Here is a 14,788-nt window from a genome sequence, read left to right as displayed (position 1 = left end):
CGTACTACGGGAACGGACAAAGTACTCGTCGCTTCCTAGGAATTAGTGATCCCGGTCATGCCGAAGCGTTAGCCATAGCAGATGCCATCACGAACTTCACCGGCCGACGGAAACTGCTTATACTGACTGACAGCCAGGATGCGATCCGCCTCTTCTGCCGCAATAAAATAGCCACGCACATTCGCAACATTCTCGAAGTGCATCTAACCTCCCAACCAGAGCTTTCGGTTGAACTCCGCTGGATCCCAGGTCATCAAGGGATACCAGGAAATGTGGCGGCTCACCAACTCGCGCGCGAAACTCTCTTCCGCGAGTCTGAGCCTCCAATTGCGCTGCCGGAGGAATACGACCGCCACACCAGCCGCGTCGAAGAAAGACAAGCCAGGCACCAAAAGTTGGTAGACCTTCGTACCGATCAAGACACACACTGCGTTCCTCCCATCTCTTGGCCGCGATCGAAGACAAGTTGCATCCGCCGAGCTCAAGCAGGTGTCCTACGCACCCCACATATCATGCACTACATAGAAAATAAACCTGGCCACCCTAGCTGCCCACGCTGCGGTCACGGGTACCCTAACAACCAGCACTACATGTGGGACTGCTTAGAGATTATACAGACAAGAAACACATACACAGACTCCCTTTCCCCTACTCCTGGCACTTGGGCGGAGTGGCTTGACCCCCCAGAGGATCCCCAAAAACAACTCAAACTCGCTCTCCGCAAGCGGACGAAAAGCGCCGGCCGGTACGCGCCCTCAGTCCGACAATTGACCACCTCCTCATTACGACTGACAGAAGAAGAGCACTGGGAGGCCCTCCTCCAACACATTGAGGCAGTTCTTGGGGGCGACTGGTAACAGCAGCTCCTTCCCCCAGCAACGCAGAAGCCTTTATAGAAGGGCAAATAAAGATGTTTCTCTCTCTCTCTCTCTCTCTGCCTGAACACAGTAGATGTTCGTTGAATTCAATTCAATTTTCCCGTGTTCGCACTGCTGCGTGCCATCTTCTGGGGACCGTTTGGTACAGTTGGTCTTGGAGTTCCACCCCGACCTCGTAGCTCGAGCGTGAGCCCTTTTTTTGTATTTTAGCCAGAATTTGTTCTTTACGTGTTTTTTTTTTTCATTTTTGTTGCAAAAACTCAAGCCCCCGTCTACGTTTAATTAAGAGAACGCTACATATGCACTTACAACGTGACTCAAATATGTTTAATGCTTTCTTCTTGCTGAACAATGTTTCCAGGTATGAAATATGTTACCCGAATTAGTAGTTTGGAAAGCTTTTCCCTATATAAACTTCTTAAGCAAGGTTTAATTGAGGTACAAAAAAGCGGGTAAGCATGTAGTCCCAAGAAGGCCCTGTTGGCAGAGTTATGAATGTATTGTTTGTAAACCTGGGTTTACAATTAAATACCTTTAGAATGATAGAGAAAACAATAGTGTACAGTGGACAGACAAACATTTTACGTTTGAGTAGGCTAACAAACACTATCGTCTTTACAACCTCAGGCAGAATGAAACGTTCGGAATATTTAATGCCCTTGATTAGTGTTTGATAACATGTCTTCATATGCCTCCGCTGTGTATGTACTTCTACCGCTTGATCAGTGTACAAGCCAAAGGGAAAATTTCAAATACGCAGAGAAGTTATCTGAATACTTGTTAGCGGTATATGATGAAGAATTTTCAAAAAAGGTTAAATATCCGGAGCATGAACGTTGCCGCTCTTGATTAATTTTCTCTCCCCATCTCCCCCCATTTTTTTCCCAGTTTTTAGTCTGACTAGCACTGGTTGTGATGCAACGCTTGTCCCGTGAATGGGCTTCAGTATATTTGTCAGAGGTGCAGAACAACTTCGTGAGCACCATCTTCTTCGGCCAGTATTGACTTCCTTCTGTCTTGTAGAATACCCACAGCTCGTACGCCGAAAAGCTACGAAAACAAATTGAATTCCCAGTGTTCTCGTGTACATCGTCTGCGAGAGTTTCATCATCCTCGCTAACAAGTGCCAAAGGAACGCGACCGTTCTATCTTACCAGAGCGAAGTATGTAAGTTTCTCTCGCGAAAACAGTCACTTGAATACTCTCGACACCGGATGCTTTTGTGTCTCCGTAAGCAAACCATGCTTCCGGGAGCAACACAGTTGTTCTGCTTCTCTGCTTTGATTTGGTTATTTTTCTGGTCAAAGCCAACCTCCCTTTAGCTAGTGTAGCCAACCAATCTAAATGCCGGATGCAGTTCGTGACTGGGCTTACACATAATGTCTTGTGCAAGCGCATAGTACCAGCCTGTCTCGCTCAGAAAGCCTTGCCTGCAAACTGTTCCCCGCCTACTCAGACGTCGGGATAAAAGCGTATTTTGTTTTGTACTTGCTTTGCCTAAGATAAGCATGTACAAGAATTTCGCCAGGAATGAACACACCCTTTATACGCTATTCGTGCCTAAAGCAAGGCCGGCACCATCTGAAAAGAGGACACAGGACGATCATTCCCGGTCTCCCAAAAAAGCATTTCCTGCATTCACGTCGTGCCAACGTTGGAAAAATGCAACTGTCGCGTAGGCTACATCCATGCAAAAAGATGAGGGCGAAGTGTTTACACCACACGTTACGCCTGAATAGCTGGGCTCACTTCCGTAATTGCAAGCTGGCGGTGCGTTTAGGCGACTGTGGTTGTTAAAGACCCATAAAAAAACAAAACACTATGCAGGTACCGCCACACGGTGGCGCTCCCAAACTTCATTTGAATCTGGGGTAAGAGAAAAGGCCCGCGAGCGCGGCCCAGATACCACACGGTCGTGGTATTTTCGCAAGAAGCTCGCGTTCCTGGGTTTTGTGAGCACCGGTTTCCCCTTTTTTTCGAAACCTACGTTTTTTTTTTCTAGCGGGAGATAGACCTCTAACAAGGTTGAGCATGCGGACATTAGCGTGCGCGAATCTGTCGCCGAGATATGCCGTGTGAGTAGCAATTTCCGGCGGGTGTTCATATTTTCTTATAGCTGGGATTTTCGGTGGTAGCTGCGTGTCTTAACGACGCTCCTGAGTGCACATGGATGGCGACAGGAGTGTGGTAACGAGTGGCCCGGCTGTCCCAGAAAATAATGAGACACTCCTCGGAGATCTCATGGAGCGAGCGTCTCATTGTGCGAGAAACCCGCTCCATTTGGTCCCGAGAAGGGTCCGCCCCACCGACTCCCACAAACGGACCATTTTCTCGGACGAGGAGTTCCGGGTACTGGCAACGTTAGTGGCGCCTATTACTGTACGTTTCATTGAGTTTTCTATACATAGTAGTGGAACAATATACATGAATTAGGCGACGCACAGCGAATTTTCTTCGTATATATATTGTGTATTAGGCGAACCTTGCATTGCTAGGGTGCCAGAATTTTTAATGTCTGTGAACCAAAAGGCAAATGTCTTTGCAGTTTGAAGCATCCCATGGCGCGAGGCGTTGAAAAAGAACGGTTCGCGTGCTATTATCGCACCGTTATCACCCAAGTTGTACGCCGTTCGAAACATTGATTTGGAACTTAAGGCTCTACACCTCATCTATTTGATATTCATCTTGAGTAGATCACTTAGTTTTTGGCAGCATTTTCAAAATTAAAAATAATTTTGGCTTTAATCACATGCGTCTCATCACTTGGGTATGCACGTTGAGTATATTGCTTATCAATACGCATAATTTTCAAGACTGGTAGTCTCACGGAGAGAGTAAATGTTTCTCAAAGTTTTGCCGCTCAACTACCCGAATAGGCCATGTCTACGTCCGCACCGCCCTCTATATATATATCGGCGTCCCAAGCACTTGTGTGTCCAGTTTCCTCCGGCTCCTCGGGCAGACGTTCCCATCGTCAAGATAAGTTCCCGCTCTCAGCTTGGAATTCCACTGCTCTTCTTTTGTCGTAACGGGAATGCCGCTGATAGCTTGTGCTCGACCTTGGCTGGTCATTCACCTTCACATAGTGGAACTGCTCATTATTTTTTTTTATCTTGGCCTATCTGATGTTTATTATTTTTATCATGCTTCTTATATCGTCATGGGTTTCCATGTCAAAAAACATCGGCGACGGCTACAGGAAGCTCAACATGTGAAATCGAGCAGTTTCTGACACAAGACACGTCTTCTACAGCGGAAACGAAGAAGGGTCTTTGTCAGTACCGGAACAGACACCGTTTCGTCTTTGGGTTTCCAGGTGTATTTGGGTGTGCAGATGTGCAGTGTGTGCAATCGACGCGTATATTTTTTAGAGCGACCCACGCAGCAGCTGTCGGTAATTTGACCTATAAAGTAGATACATTTTTAAAGTTATTTCATTTTGTAAAATGTTTTGTCACAGGCAGGCTGGTTTATATATGTTATAACCAAATTTATCGCTTGGTTTTTTCCTTCTTTTTGTTGCTTTCTTTTGTTTGTTTTCACCAATTTCGGTTAGCAGATTCTCTACCAATGAAGCCATATTCGCTTTATGTGTCTTTTTATTACATGCTGGTCTTTGCCCTAATGTGAACTAGCTTTACAGTTTGCTTCGGAATATTGCAATTCCCATCGCCCGCACTCATCCGCACAAACGCCTTCGGCACCATCCAAGTCATCCCATTACGTGGTGTTAGTAATGAAGCAATTTCATTCCTTAGTTTAGTAACACGAATGCCTGGGCGTTTAAACGCGCCGTAACGGATAATAAAGGCTGAAAAACTGTTTTTATTAGCAAGTAGCCCTCAAATCAACCAGCTGTTTTTTTTTTAATGTTAGTTCTTTCTTATGCCAGCCTTGCGTATGCTTTCACGAGAGAAATATTTCATGGTTCCAACATAATTTTAGAAAAGCTTGCATACACACCATTGTCGCAGTTAAGCAGCACTCACAACCAAGCATATATTTACTCGAGCGATATTCAATGCGGACACGAAAACGTTTTTGGCGACTGTTCGGGAAGCGACGGGTCGACTAGATTCTTGTGAATATTCATGAGCGGGTGCCATGTCTCCACGTGAGGACATTTCTGTCGCAAATGTTTTTGACACGGGCAGTGCCATCAGCCTGCCTTTTCCCCTTGTTTCTTGCTCAAACGAAAGTAATTACCGCGGACGGATTGCCCCGCAGGAGTTTTCGCTTTCGGCAACGTAGGTTCTAGGCAATCCTGCAGCCCCATTCGCGAAACAGTGTACAAAACAATGTGGCCACTAGACGCGAGAACTCGTTAATCACGAAACAGAGCGTATTGTTCTTTTCGAAGGCAATTAACGACGTAATCTGGCACTCAACGCACTCATTTGATCCATTAGTCCCATTCCAGCTTGCTTGACTCTTATTGCGGGCCTGACAAGCTACTACTCGTGGCTAACGATGAAAAAACGAAACTAGAAACGATGAACTGGTTACCTAGGAGTGCTCCAATAACATCAAGGCGCTTTGCTCTTCTCTGTCCCCCGGGTATCTGCTACGAGGCGTTTGAAGAGTCTACAGTTACGTGCTTCTCTTTGTCAATTGTAGTTGCTATTTACAGTCCCTTGGGAGAGGCATACTCTGTCAGCCGATTGGAGGGGGTGCTCAATCCAGGGGAGACTTTTAGCTAGAAAAGGTCCCGAAAAATAGAATGTATCATAATTGGCCACACTGCGTAAAAGGAAACATGTGTAAAAAGAACAGTGGCAAAATTGTGGAAGGGTATAAATGAAAATAGCGGGAACGTACCCCACAAAACAAACAGCGGCTGTGTCGAAGAGAAGTTTGCAGGAGCAAAACGACGAGCAGAAGCTGGTGGAAGAGGGCTAAAGAGGCGGGGAAGGAATGTCCAATATTTCCCTCGCACACCATTCTGGGGAGCTGGTGCGTCCAACGTACGGACCCAAGCGAATGCTAGTTATGGAGGCAATGACAGATTATGGAACGCAGAATAAGCAGCCTTTTTTTTATGCTTGTTACTGAACGTCAATTTCCCACAAGGGACATCTAAAACCGACAAGTAAATGAAGCCAATGTCCAGCAGAGTTCGTTGCTTTTACTTGAAAACAACACGAATGGCTAACTTTCTAGCAACCGCGAAACGCTGGAGAAAAAAAGAAGGCGATTCGAGGACAGTAATTAGAGTGATGCAAGTGCGTGGTCGCATCTACGCATCAATCACAGGCTTCAACACTCGTTCATCTGGAAAGGCTTTGCAGGCTTAAAAACCACTTAACGCTTTGGTGGTATACTTTCCTTCAGCGGAAATGAGCCTGGGTCTTGTTTTTTTTTTCATAAAAAGAAGATACTCTGTCGCGAAGGTGGTGGTTCTTGTTTTCTTGGATTTTGTCAGATGTTTTATGCACTACACTTTATTCCGCTTGCAGTTGTGAGTGCGCGTTGATATTTTTTGTTTCTATAGATTATGAAGAACTTCCTACGTAGCCTCTGAGCTTTTACTCACACTTGAAGTGCATTTTTGCTGAGAACCAACCTTACGTTGCAAATTGGGAGCTTAATCTTGAAGTATACGCAAAAAATTCAGTCCAGAGGTTTTCTTAAGAAGCTTTCTGATAGTGTGCTGGAGGCTCCTTACCTGAAAACTAATAGGAAGTCCGCTCATGCATGACGGCCAAGGCTGATAACACTCGCATAATATCCTCAAGTAGAATCTTGAGCAGTTCGTTAAGGTTACTGTAGAGGGAGAAAGTGAGGAAGAAGCCACAGAAATTCTGATAATTGTCCATTAATACGCGAGCACACTACACCACTTCTCCTTGCCAACTCGAAGCCCGTTCATGCACCCCGAACTTTTTCTTCGAAATAACCGCGCAACACAGCACTCTTGAGGAGAAAACCGCAGCCTATGGCATGGATTTACCCCAGTGCTCAAGCTCCTCCTGGTAAGGCTTGCCTATCATGGTTACGCCGGGAGGTACTCCACAACGCACCTACCCCATCAAGGACACAACGCTAGGCAGGAGTCGACTACCGTGCACCAGTTTTTACAATACCCCACAACATGGAGCTGCAGAAAGATTCGGCGTGGCGACAAGCCAGGGCTGTCCACCCCATGACACCTCATCACCACACCTATTACACAGATGCCATCTTCTCCTACCTCAACGCCGCGACTACATCAACTGGCCCCCGCCACCAAGAAGTTTACCACCCTACCGATGTTCCGCCCTCACCGTTGCCGAGACTCCAGCAGCCCCCAAGGCCATTCTACACCAACCCGAAGAGATGAACACTGCTGCTACCTTGAGCACGGGCAGTTCGAGAATATGGTTCTGGCATCCAGGGCATAAAGGGAACGGATGTAGTCGAGCTCTTGATCGCAGAACTTCACAGGAAACCTTGCCTTTCTTTTTTTAATAGGGGGGGGGGGGGTAGGGACAGAAGTTTACAAACCGACGGACAAGCGCGTTAGCCGTCTAAAGTACAGGTGCCAGAAAGTGAGAGCTCCGCCACTCCCGCCGCCTTCTTCCTCACGCCCTTCTCCTCTCGAATTTCAAACGCCGCCAAGCCACCTACATTTGTCAAGGGCAACATAATTGTATGCCGGGCGACCTTTTCCACCATCGTAAACTGAACCGCTCGGGCCTACCCCGCTGTCAGCTACATAGCGGTTACATCAACATTCAACAGATATCTCTCGAGTTACCCATTCAGCATTCCTCAAGCTCCTCGTTCGCCATACCCTCCCCATCTCCCCACTTAATCTTCCCATCAGTGCGCCCTATTTCTGAGAGAGCTTGGTAATTTCGCATGCAAATATCAGTACCGCACTATAGCCACAACTCGTGCAGCTCATAGTTTTTGTGTTGTGTGTTTGACAGATATCCGCCTTGATCGCTGCCTGCCAGTGCACCCCCTCCCCCCCCACTCCCGGTTTCATGTTCTATAGCCAGGCCTCCGTTGTTACCACATTATAAACCAGAATTCCGCGATTTGGGCATGAATCGTGCTATAAACTCGTCTCTCTTTCTCCCTCTCTGTTCCTCTCTGCCTGTGCCAGTTTCAAAAACGTCTTGTTTCCTTGGTGACGCTGAAGGAAGACGTCAATCCGGACAGCTAGTTTTTCTTGGTTCTTCTTTGTGTTTTAGGTAATCGCGTTAGAGCGCTTGCCTTGTATAGCTTTGCGATTTTGTCGTTGAATTTTCAGTTTTTTATTTTCATATTTCCTCCTGCTTTGTTCTTACGTGTCCGGATGACGGTGCTGAATTTCATTGTAATTCACTTCAGTTTCATTTCCTTAGGGACTCAGTACTCCATGGGATATGGTTTCTGCAAAGGAAAATACCATTTCGAGGCATTCGTTTAAGCCACATAGGGCATTAATACGTAGCATTCATTACCTAGTATCCCCGCAGCCACGAGCGTGCAACGACCTGCATTTCTACAAAAATACAGATTTGGCGGAAGTGACACCAATAATCGCAATAATAGCTTAAATAGAAATAACTGGTCGAACTGAATTTTGAAAAACCAATAAATAGCGACAGAACATTTATTGATTGATTAATTGATTGATTGATTGATTGGTTGATTGATTGATTGATTGATTGATTCATTGATTGATTGATTGATTGAGTGATTGATTGATTGATTGATTGATTGATTGATTGATTGATTGATTGATTGATTGATTGACAATATTTTATTGGACCAAGGAGGGCGTGTGTCGTACGGTTGGGAGAGGGATGGAGGGAAAGGGATTACTAATCAAGGTCCGTATTCAAAGAAAGGATTCAAGAAAAAAATTACTCCCACCTCCCCTCGCGGGAACTCCTGTGTAGATGCGACGCATAGGGGGTTGCGTTGTTGTTTCCGTTAGGTTGATTCTCCCCTCGCGTGAAACGTGCCGTGAACCCCCTACCGCGGCTATGACGCAACGTGGCGCGGCTATGACGCAACACAATCCAACACAATCCACTTTAATCCAATCCAATCCAAATCCAATCCAATCCAATTCAAATCCAACCCAAATCCAATCCAATCCAATCCAAGCCAATCCAATCGAATCCAATCCAATGCCCCTCGCGAGAGAGTGTTCGCTATCGGAAGGAGAGGGGGTGAACGGCGGAGAGCGCAGCTCGCTCGGCGAGGAGAATGGGGGAGGGGTGTAGACGGACAACAACGCCGAATGGAGAGACAAGGCGAGTGAATGAGATGCTGTCGCATCTAATAGCGAAAATGTCGAATCGTGCAAAGCCCTGAACTTCCCAAATAATGCAGACTAGCGGTAGTACCCGGCGGTGCCCGGGTGGGCCATTATATTAAGGATAGCAATTGGTATTTGTTAGTCGCCATATTAGGCTACTTCATTGGGAAGTGGTACACACTCGGGAGCGCCTGCCTGCTGTCAGTACATAGGCTCCTACAGCAGGCGCGTCGTGGTAATGTGAAAGGACTGGTACTCGTGTTTTACTCCTACTCTCGCTAAACAAATTGCACGAAGATGGAGCGTTTGAGCGAATGAGTCAGTGAGTGAAAAAGGTTTTATTGAGCCGGCGAAGTGCGAGTGGTTCCCAATTTCAGAAAGCCATGTGATGAGTGGGCAGCCTTCGCTCTGGAGGAAGTATTGTCTGGACATCCAGATCGCTGTTAGTCACCAAGTTCTCCAACAGCTCAAGGTTTGGAAAAGTGAATGGAAGAAGGAGGAGCTTGGTTTGCCTGCACTCTTAATATGATATGAGGAAGAGTGCCAGGTTTCAAACACAACTTGAATTCGGCAGGAGATTGCGCTGGGAACACATAATGGCGGCCGGCTGGGTGAGGGGTATTCTTCCTCGTAGGAAGGGCTATCTCAGAAGATATGAACGATGCTGATCGGTACAGTTTTATCATAAGTAACACGGGCTCCTTACATTTATGATATATGACACCTGCCCCTACGGGAGACGCGTAGTTGCCGAAGGTGTCAACAGATGGCGACCTCTAAGCAAACGCGGGAAAACTCAACTGAATTTTACGTCCAAAAGGATGCAGAATAAAAAATCTCGCTGGCCTTCTTATCAGCATGTTAGAACAAAATCCTGAAAGTTGTTTTTGGGCAATTAAATGGGCAGCATTTTCAAGAAAAAACGAAAGGGAGATATCAACTGGCTGGGTGGTTATTTACGAAAGTGTAAAAACCCAGTGTTTTTCCGAAATCCCGCTTGCCTCTATTGGGAGGGTGTCATTGAAAAATGTTGTATAACAGTGTTGAGATGCGTGAGTAAGTTGCCTATCTCAAGAAAAACCATTTCGATATCTCAGATGGCGGGCGGTAAAAAAATTAATATCTGAAAAACTAGTTTACCGCTTTTCACTCTCTCCATGGTGGACTTTTCAAAATTTTAAGAAATATTGACCTCCAACACCGTAATCAGAATGTGCCCTTGCAATCTGTAGCCGTTTGTAAGAGCAGTTTGGCTAGACGTGTACATAACCTGTCAGGCCTTTTTGGCTCATCAGCCGTGTCATTTGTAAAAAAACAATTTGACCCTTTTAGCGGCGTCGTCTAGCGAAATCCTTAAAAACGGTTATGTGCATTTGTATGAGTAACTTATTCTAGCAAAAATCAGTTGGATTACTGAATCGGGGAAAGATTTATTTAAGAATCTTTAGGAACACCGTTTTAGTTCCGGAATGCGGAATCAGCTCGCTGGTGTAAGTTAGGGCGAAATCCAAAAACTACTTTTTAGGTATTGTTAGGGGCTACTTTTATCAGCAAAAAGCGCTTCGATATGTGAATGGGTGACCGAGAAAATCACGAATTCGCGAAACCACAATTTCGCCCTTTTCTTCGGTTAGGAGGGCAATTTCTGAAAAACCCGCCTTAGTGAGCACCTACTCAATTGCGCAAATAAACTCGTGAAATTTCAAGTCTCTAGGTCTAACAGTTTTGGTTGGGCGTTGATGAGTCAGTCAGTCAGTCAGTCGGGCACTTCTTTTTATAGGTATAGATTTGGCTGAAGTAACACCTATAATATTTATAATAGCGTAACTGGAGATAATTGGTCGAACATAATATTGAAAACCTAGAAAATAAGAAAAATAAGAAGAAAAAAACGAAAATGGCGAACCGCTTAACGCCCTTCATGCACGCAAAAATGCGAATTTGGTGGGAGTAACACCTCTAATATTTATAACAGCGTAACTGGAGACAACTGTTCGCACAGAACTTAAAAAAACCAAAACATTTGGCTATAAAGAACTCGCACCCTAGAGAAGCGACATCACAATGGGACACATTATTAGACAATTGTCTGAATTGCTGCAGATTTTTCTTAGGTTTTACGATGGCTGATGAGCAGGGGATTGCAACGATGAAGCCGCAAAGGCCGTTTCAATCATTGGCTACGCGGAGAAAAAAAAAGGCGAAAAAGTAGCAGTTCTCGCACAAAACAAGACACTTGTATAGGATGGGCAGACATTTGCGATTTACTTGTTTTATTTTCAGTTTATTTTTTTCTAGATGGGACCGTTGTTGCTTGATTTGGCTTTTAATAGCCGCAGTGCCACATTTGGCTCTCAATAGTGTTACTGAATTGACTTCTCTTTGTGTGTGTGTGTGTGTGCGGGGGGGGGGGATTGTTTTTTGTTGTTTCTAAAATGACGTATGTTTGCTATGTTTTAACATCACCGACTACATACTTTTGTTCTGATACAAGGCATCTCCGCAGACTCCTTTGACGAGTTCGCGTTGCCGAACTAGTCAAAGAATGCTTGCGCACTAAAATGTTTGTGCGGGTCTTGAATAAATTTCACCTCCATCGAGGTAGAGCTGCCACAAAAAAACCGAAGCGCTGCGCCGTGTTACGCAGCTCTAAGCTATGACTACCTGTATCTCCAAAACCTATCTAGACCCAACAAAAACGTAATGCTAAAAAAAAACGCAAGAGTTAGGGATACTTAATCTACGAACACGTGTATTAATATAGATCCACTTGAAGGGCTTTATGAGCTTGTGAGCAGTTGACCTAATGGAGTTTAGACGCTGAGGCTCTTGAAAGCTTAAAACGGCTTTTTATTACATTTTTTTATGAAGTTGTTCTTCGTGAGGCGTTTTTTTTTCTTCGCAATTTATTCGAAAACACCACTTTGTTGCGAGAGAATAAAATTCCACTACGAGCCTGCATAATCTGTATAATTATGCAGAGAGGATTACTCTTCGTAAGGCGTGTTTTGCCCACTTCGCGTATCGGTGATTATACAGAGAGCATTAGGCGTACTCCTAAGTGGTTTTAACGCAGCGCAAATGCGTTGAGTGCAAGGATATTAACTTAATCGAAAGTGAACCTGCCTTCATGGCTCCAGGTAATGCCTTTAAAATGTTTGCACATCGAGGCGTCACAAATTGCCTCCAGGTAGCAAGACGTTAAAACGTTATTTAAGAACATAACTTGCATCTCTGCTGTCAAGGGCGGCAGACGCGAAGCAGTTCTTTATAATCTAAAAGGAGAGGTGACGATAGAAATGAATGTATTTAAAAAAAAACAAGATTGCGCATATGAGCTTTGTGAAACACTTGGTGATGAAGACGTTTAAAGCTTAAAAAAAATCAAAAAGCTCCGTCTTTTAAAAAGCTGCATAGATTGCACGCTTATACTCGAAACAGAACATTGGGCTAGTTGGTACCCACAGCTAAAAATGGCTCATTCCTAATGTGAAAGGACTGGGAAGCGAAAAAATTGGCTCCAATCCACGCTGTGAAGGTGGTTGAAAAGCAAAGCTTTAAACGACTCCCACAACAATTGCCCACGCGACGTCACTTGAATTCACACACGTGGCTCTACAAAGAGGGATACCAGAGATTCTGCCTGCCGTTAGCTATAATTCACGGAGGCGACGTCCCAAACGTAGCAGGAGCGTCGGCCACGACCGGGCTAGAGCGGCTGACACCGCCGCGAGTCGGGAGAAAGAAAACGGAGATGAGTGTTTTAAATGCAGAGCATTTCTTTAACTCACATGTAGCGTCCGCCGTGCGTCCGCAACAGCTTAGCGCGCAGGCGCGCCCTCTCCCCCACTCCTCCTCTCCCGCATCACGCTACCCTCCTCGCTCTCAACAACAGGTCCGCACCCCTCCCCCTACACTATATAAAAAAATAATACTTACCGGCGCGTGGTTTCAATCCCACGAACCTGCGGGCGGAACGCAAGGTACATGGTGCTCTACCCACTGCGCCACAAAGCCGACACAGAATGGAAGGCTACGAACGCGCCTTATATCCTTGACTCATTCAAACTACGTCAAGAAGCTGCTGATACAACGATGAATGGTTAATACAATATGGCCGGTTATTTAAAATGCCTTACAGGCCCTGTGCAGGGAATTGAGTAAAGGGATTACAAAAGTGAAGCTGTGCGGATCATACAGCACAAATTTGCGAGTAACAAAACACAACAGAACAAGTAATGGCTTCAAGGTTCGCAATACAAGTTCAAGGCAAGAAAAAGAAGAAAAATAAAAGTCAGCAGCGTAGTCACTCATGAAATCTATACGCGCAAGAATGACAAAGTATACCGAGAAAAATGAGGGTAGTAGCTAAAGTAAACAACCAAAAATAGAAATAGAAATAGCAATAGAAATTGTTAGAAATACACATAAGGGAAAAGTACAGGAAATAACGCGGAGCATAATCACGCGCGTAAAAACATTTACGATATAAAAAAATCAAAGCACAGGTTGAAACTGACCAACTACAGTAACTCTGAACGCTGGATGTCCACGTTCCGGCGGCCTCTCTCAGGTATTGTCCATACCACACGCGACGAAATTGTGCCCAACAATGACGAAATTCCTGTCCTTTGTCAACACTATCCGTGCAATACAAAAGGTCCTGGCACTCCCTTCGGCCATTCCCGTTGACCCAGAGACCGCGCCGTGACGAACTGCATGCGTACTTTGTAACTTTGAGCAGTACAGCATCCCGAGGCACTGCCGCGCGCCCAGCCCTATTCATAGCCGGTGACACTTCGAATGACCTCACAGCCAGCGCAACTCCCCCGTCGGCACCCCACGCCAGACAGTTTCGGGCCCTTTTCACCCATCTATCCCCCCCCCCCTTGAAACCTCATAGCATAGCATAGCAACGCACCCGCGCCTCGCGTGCACTAATGTGGTAATTACCCCTGACAATATACGGATATGGTGGTGTCACAAGGAACCTGCAGCGCCGCTCGGACTTGGACAACCTTTCCCCGGCAGGGAACAATTCCGTCGGCCAGACGCGCATCCTGGCCTTTCCAGAGAAATGATGAAAGGGGAAAAGCATTCTCGCGGCTGCGCTATTCACCCTTCGAACGCCGCGTAAGCTCCGCCGGCATGAAAGCAAGCAAAAGCTGCGGCCCGCTGCGTGGTTATTTTTCTGCCTTTGACTTTCGAGAAAGCACGTTCGCTGAAGGGCGCCGGCAAACTGGCCAGATTGTAGGAAGAGAAACACAGTAGCGACTTGCGGATTTTGGCACTCGATCCTTGGGATCAAAAACAGCCAAATCCTAGCAATGTAACGTTTGCAGAAGGAACGCCGTTCCTGCCATTCCTTCATAAACCTAACGAGCTACCGTTACAGTTCCACCAACCCTTAATGAAACGCTGGCGTTCCGCCGTTCCCCCAAAAAGGAACTAGTTCGGGGAACGCGGCCCAGAGTGGCAATGACTAAGCAGGCCCCGGAGGACCCCGATGGGGGACCATAAAGCGACGGCCCAGCCGTTCCCTCGAGGATGATCTAGGCCCGATCGACAAGCGCTAGCATCTCGACGTCAGCGTTAGTTCTGCAGGCTTAATAAAAGTTGTTTCAATCAATCATTCGAGGAACGCCGTTGCTTGGAACATCGGTACGTACAACAC

This window comes from Haemaphysalis longicornis, unplaced genomic scaffold (genome assembly GCF_048455015.1).
Source record: "Haemaphysalis longicornis isolate Haplotype H1 unplaced genomic scaffold, Haemaphysalis longicornis Haplotype H1 scaffold_4, whole genome shotgun sequence".
In the NCBI taxonomy this organism is placed as follows: Eukaryota; Metazoa; Arthropoda; class Arachnida; order Ixodida; family Ixodidae; genus Haemaphysalis; species Haemaphysalis longicornis.
Note: the sequence above shows the minus strand (reverse complement) of the source record.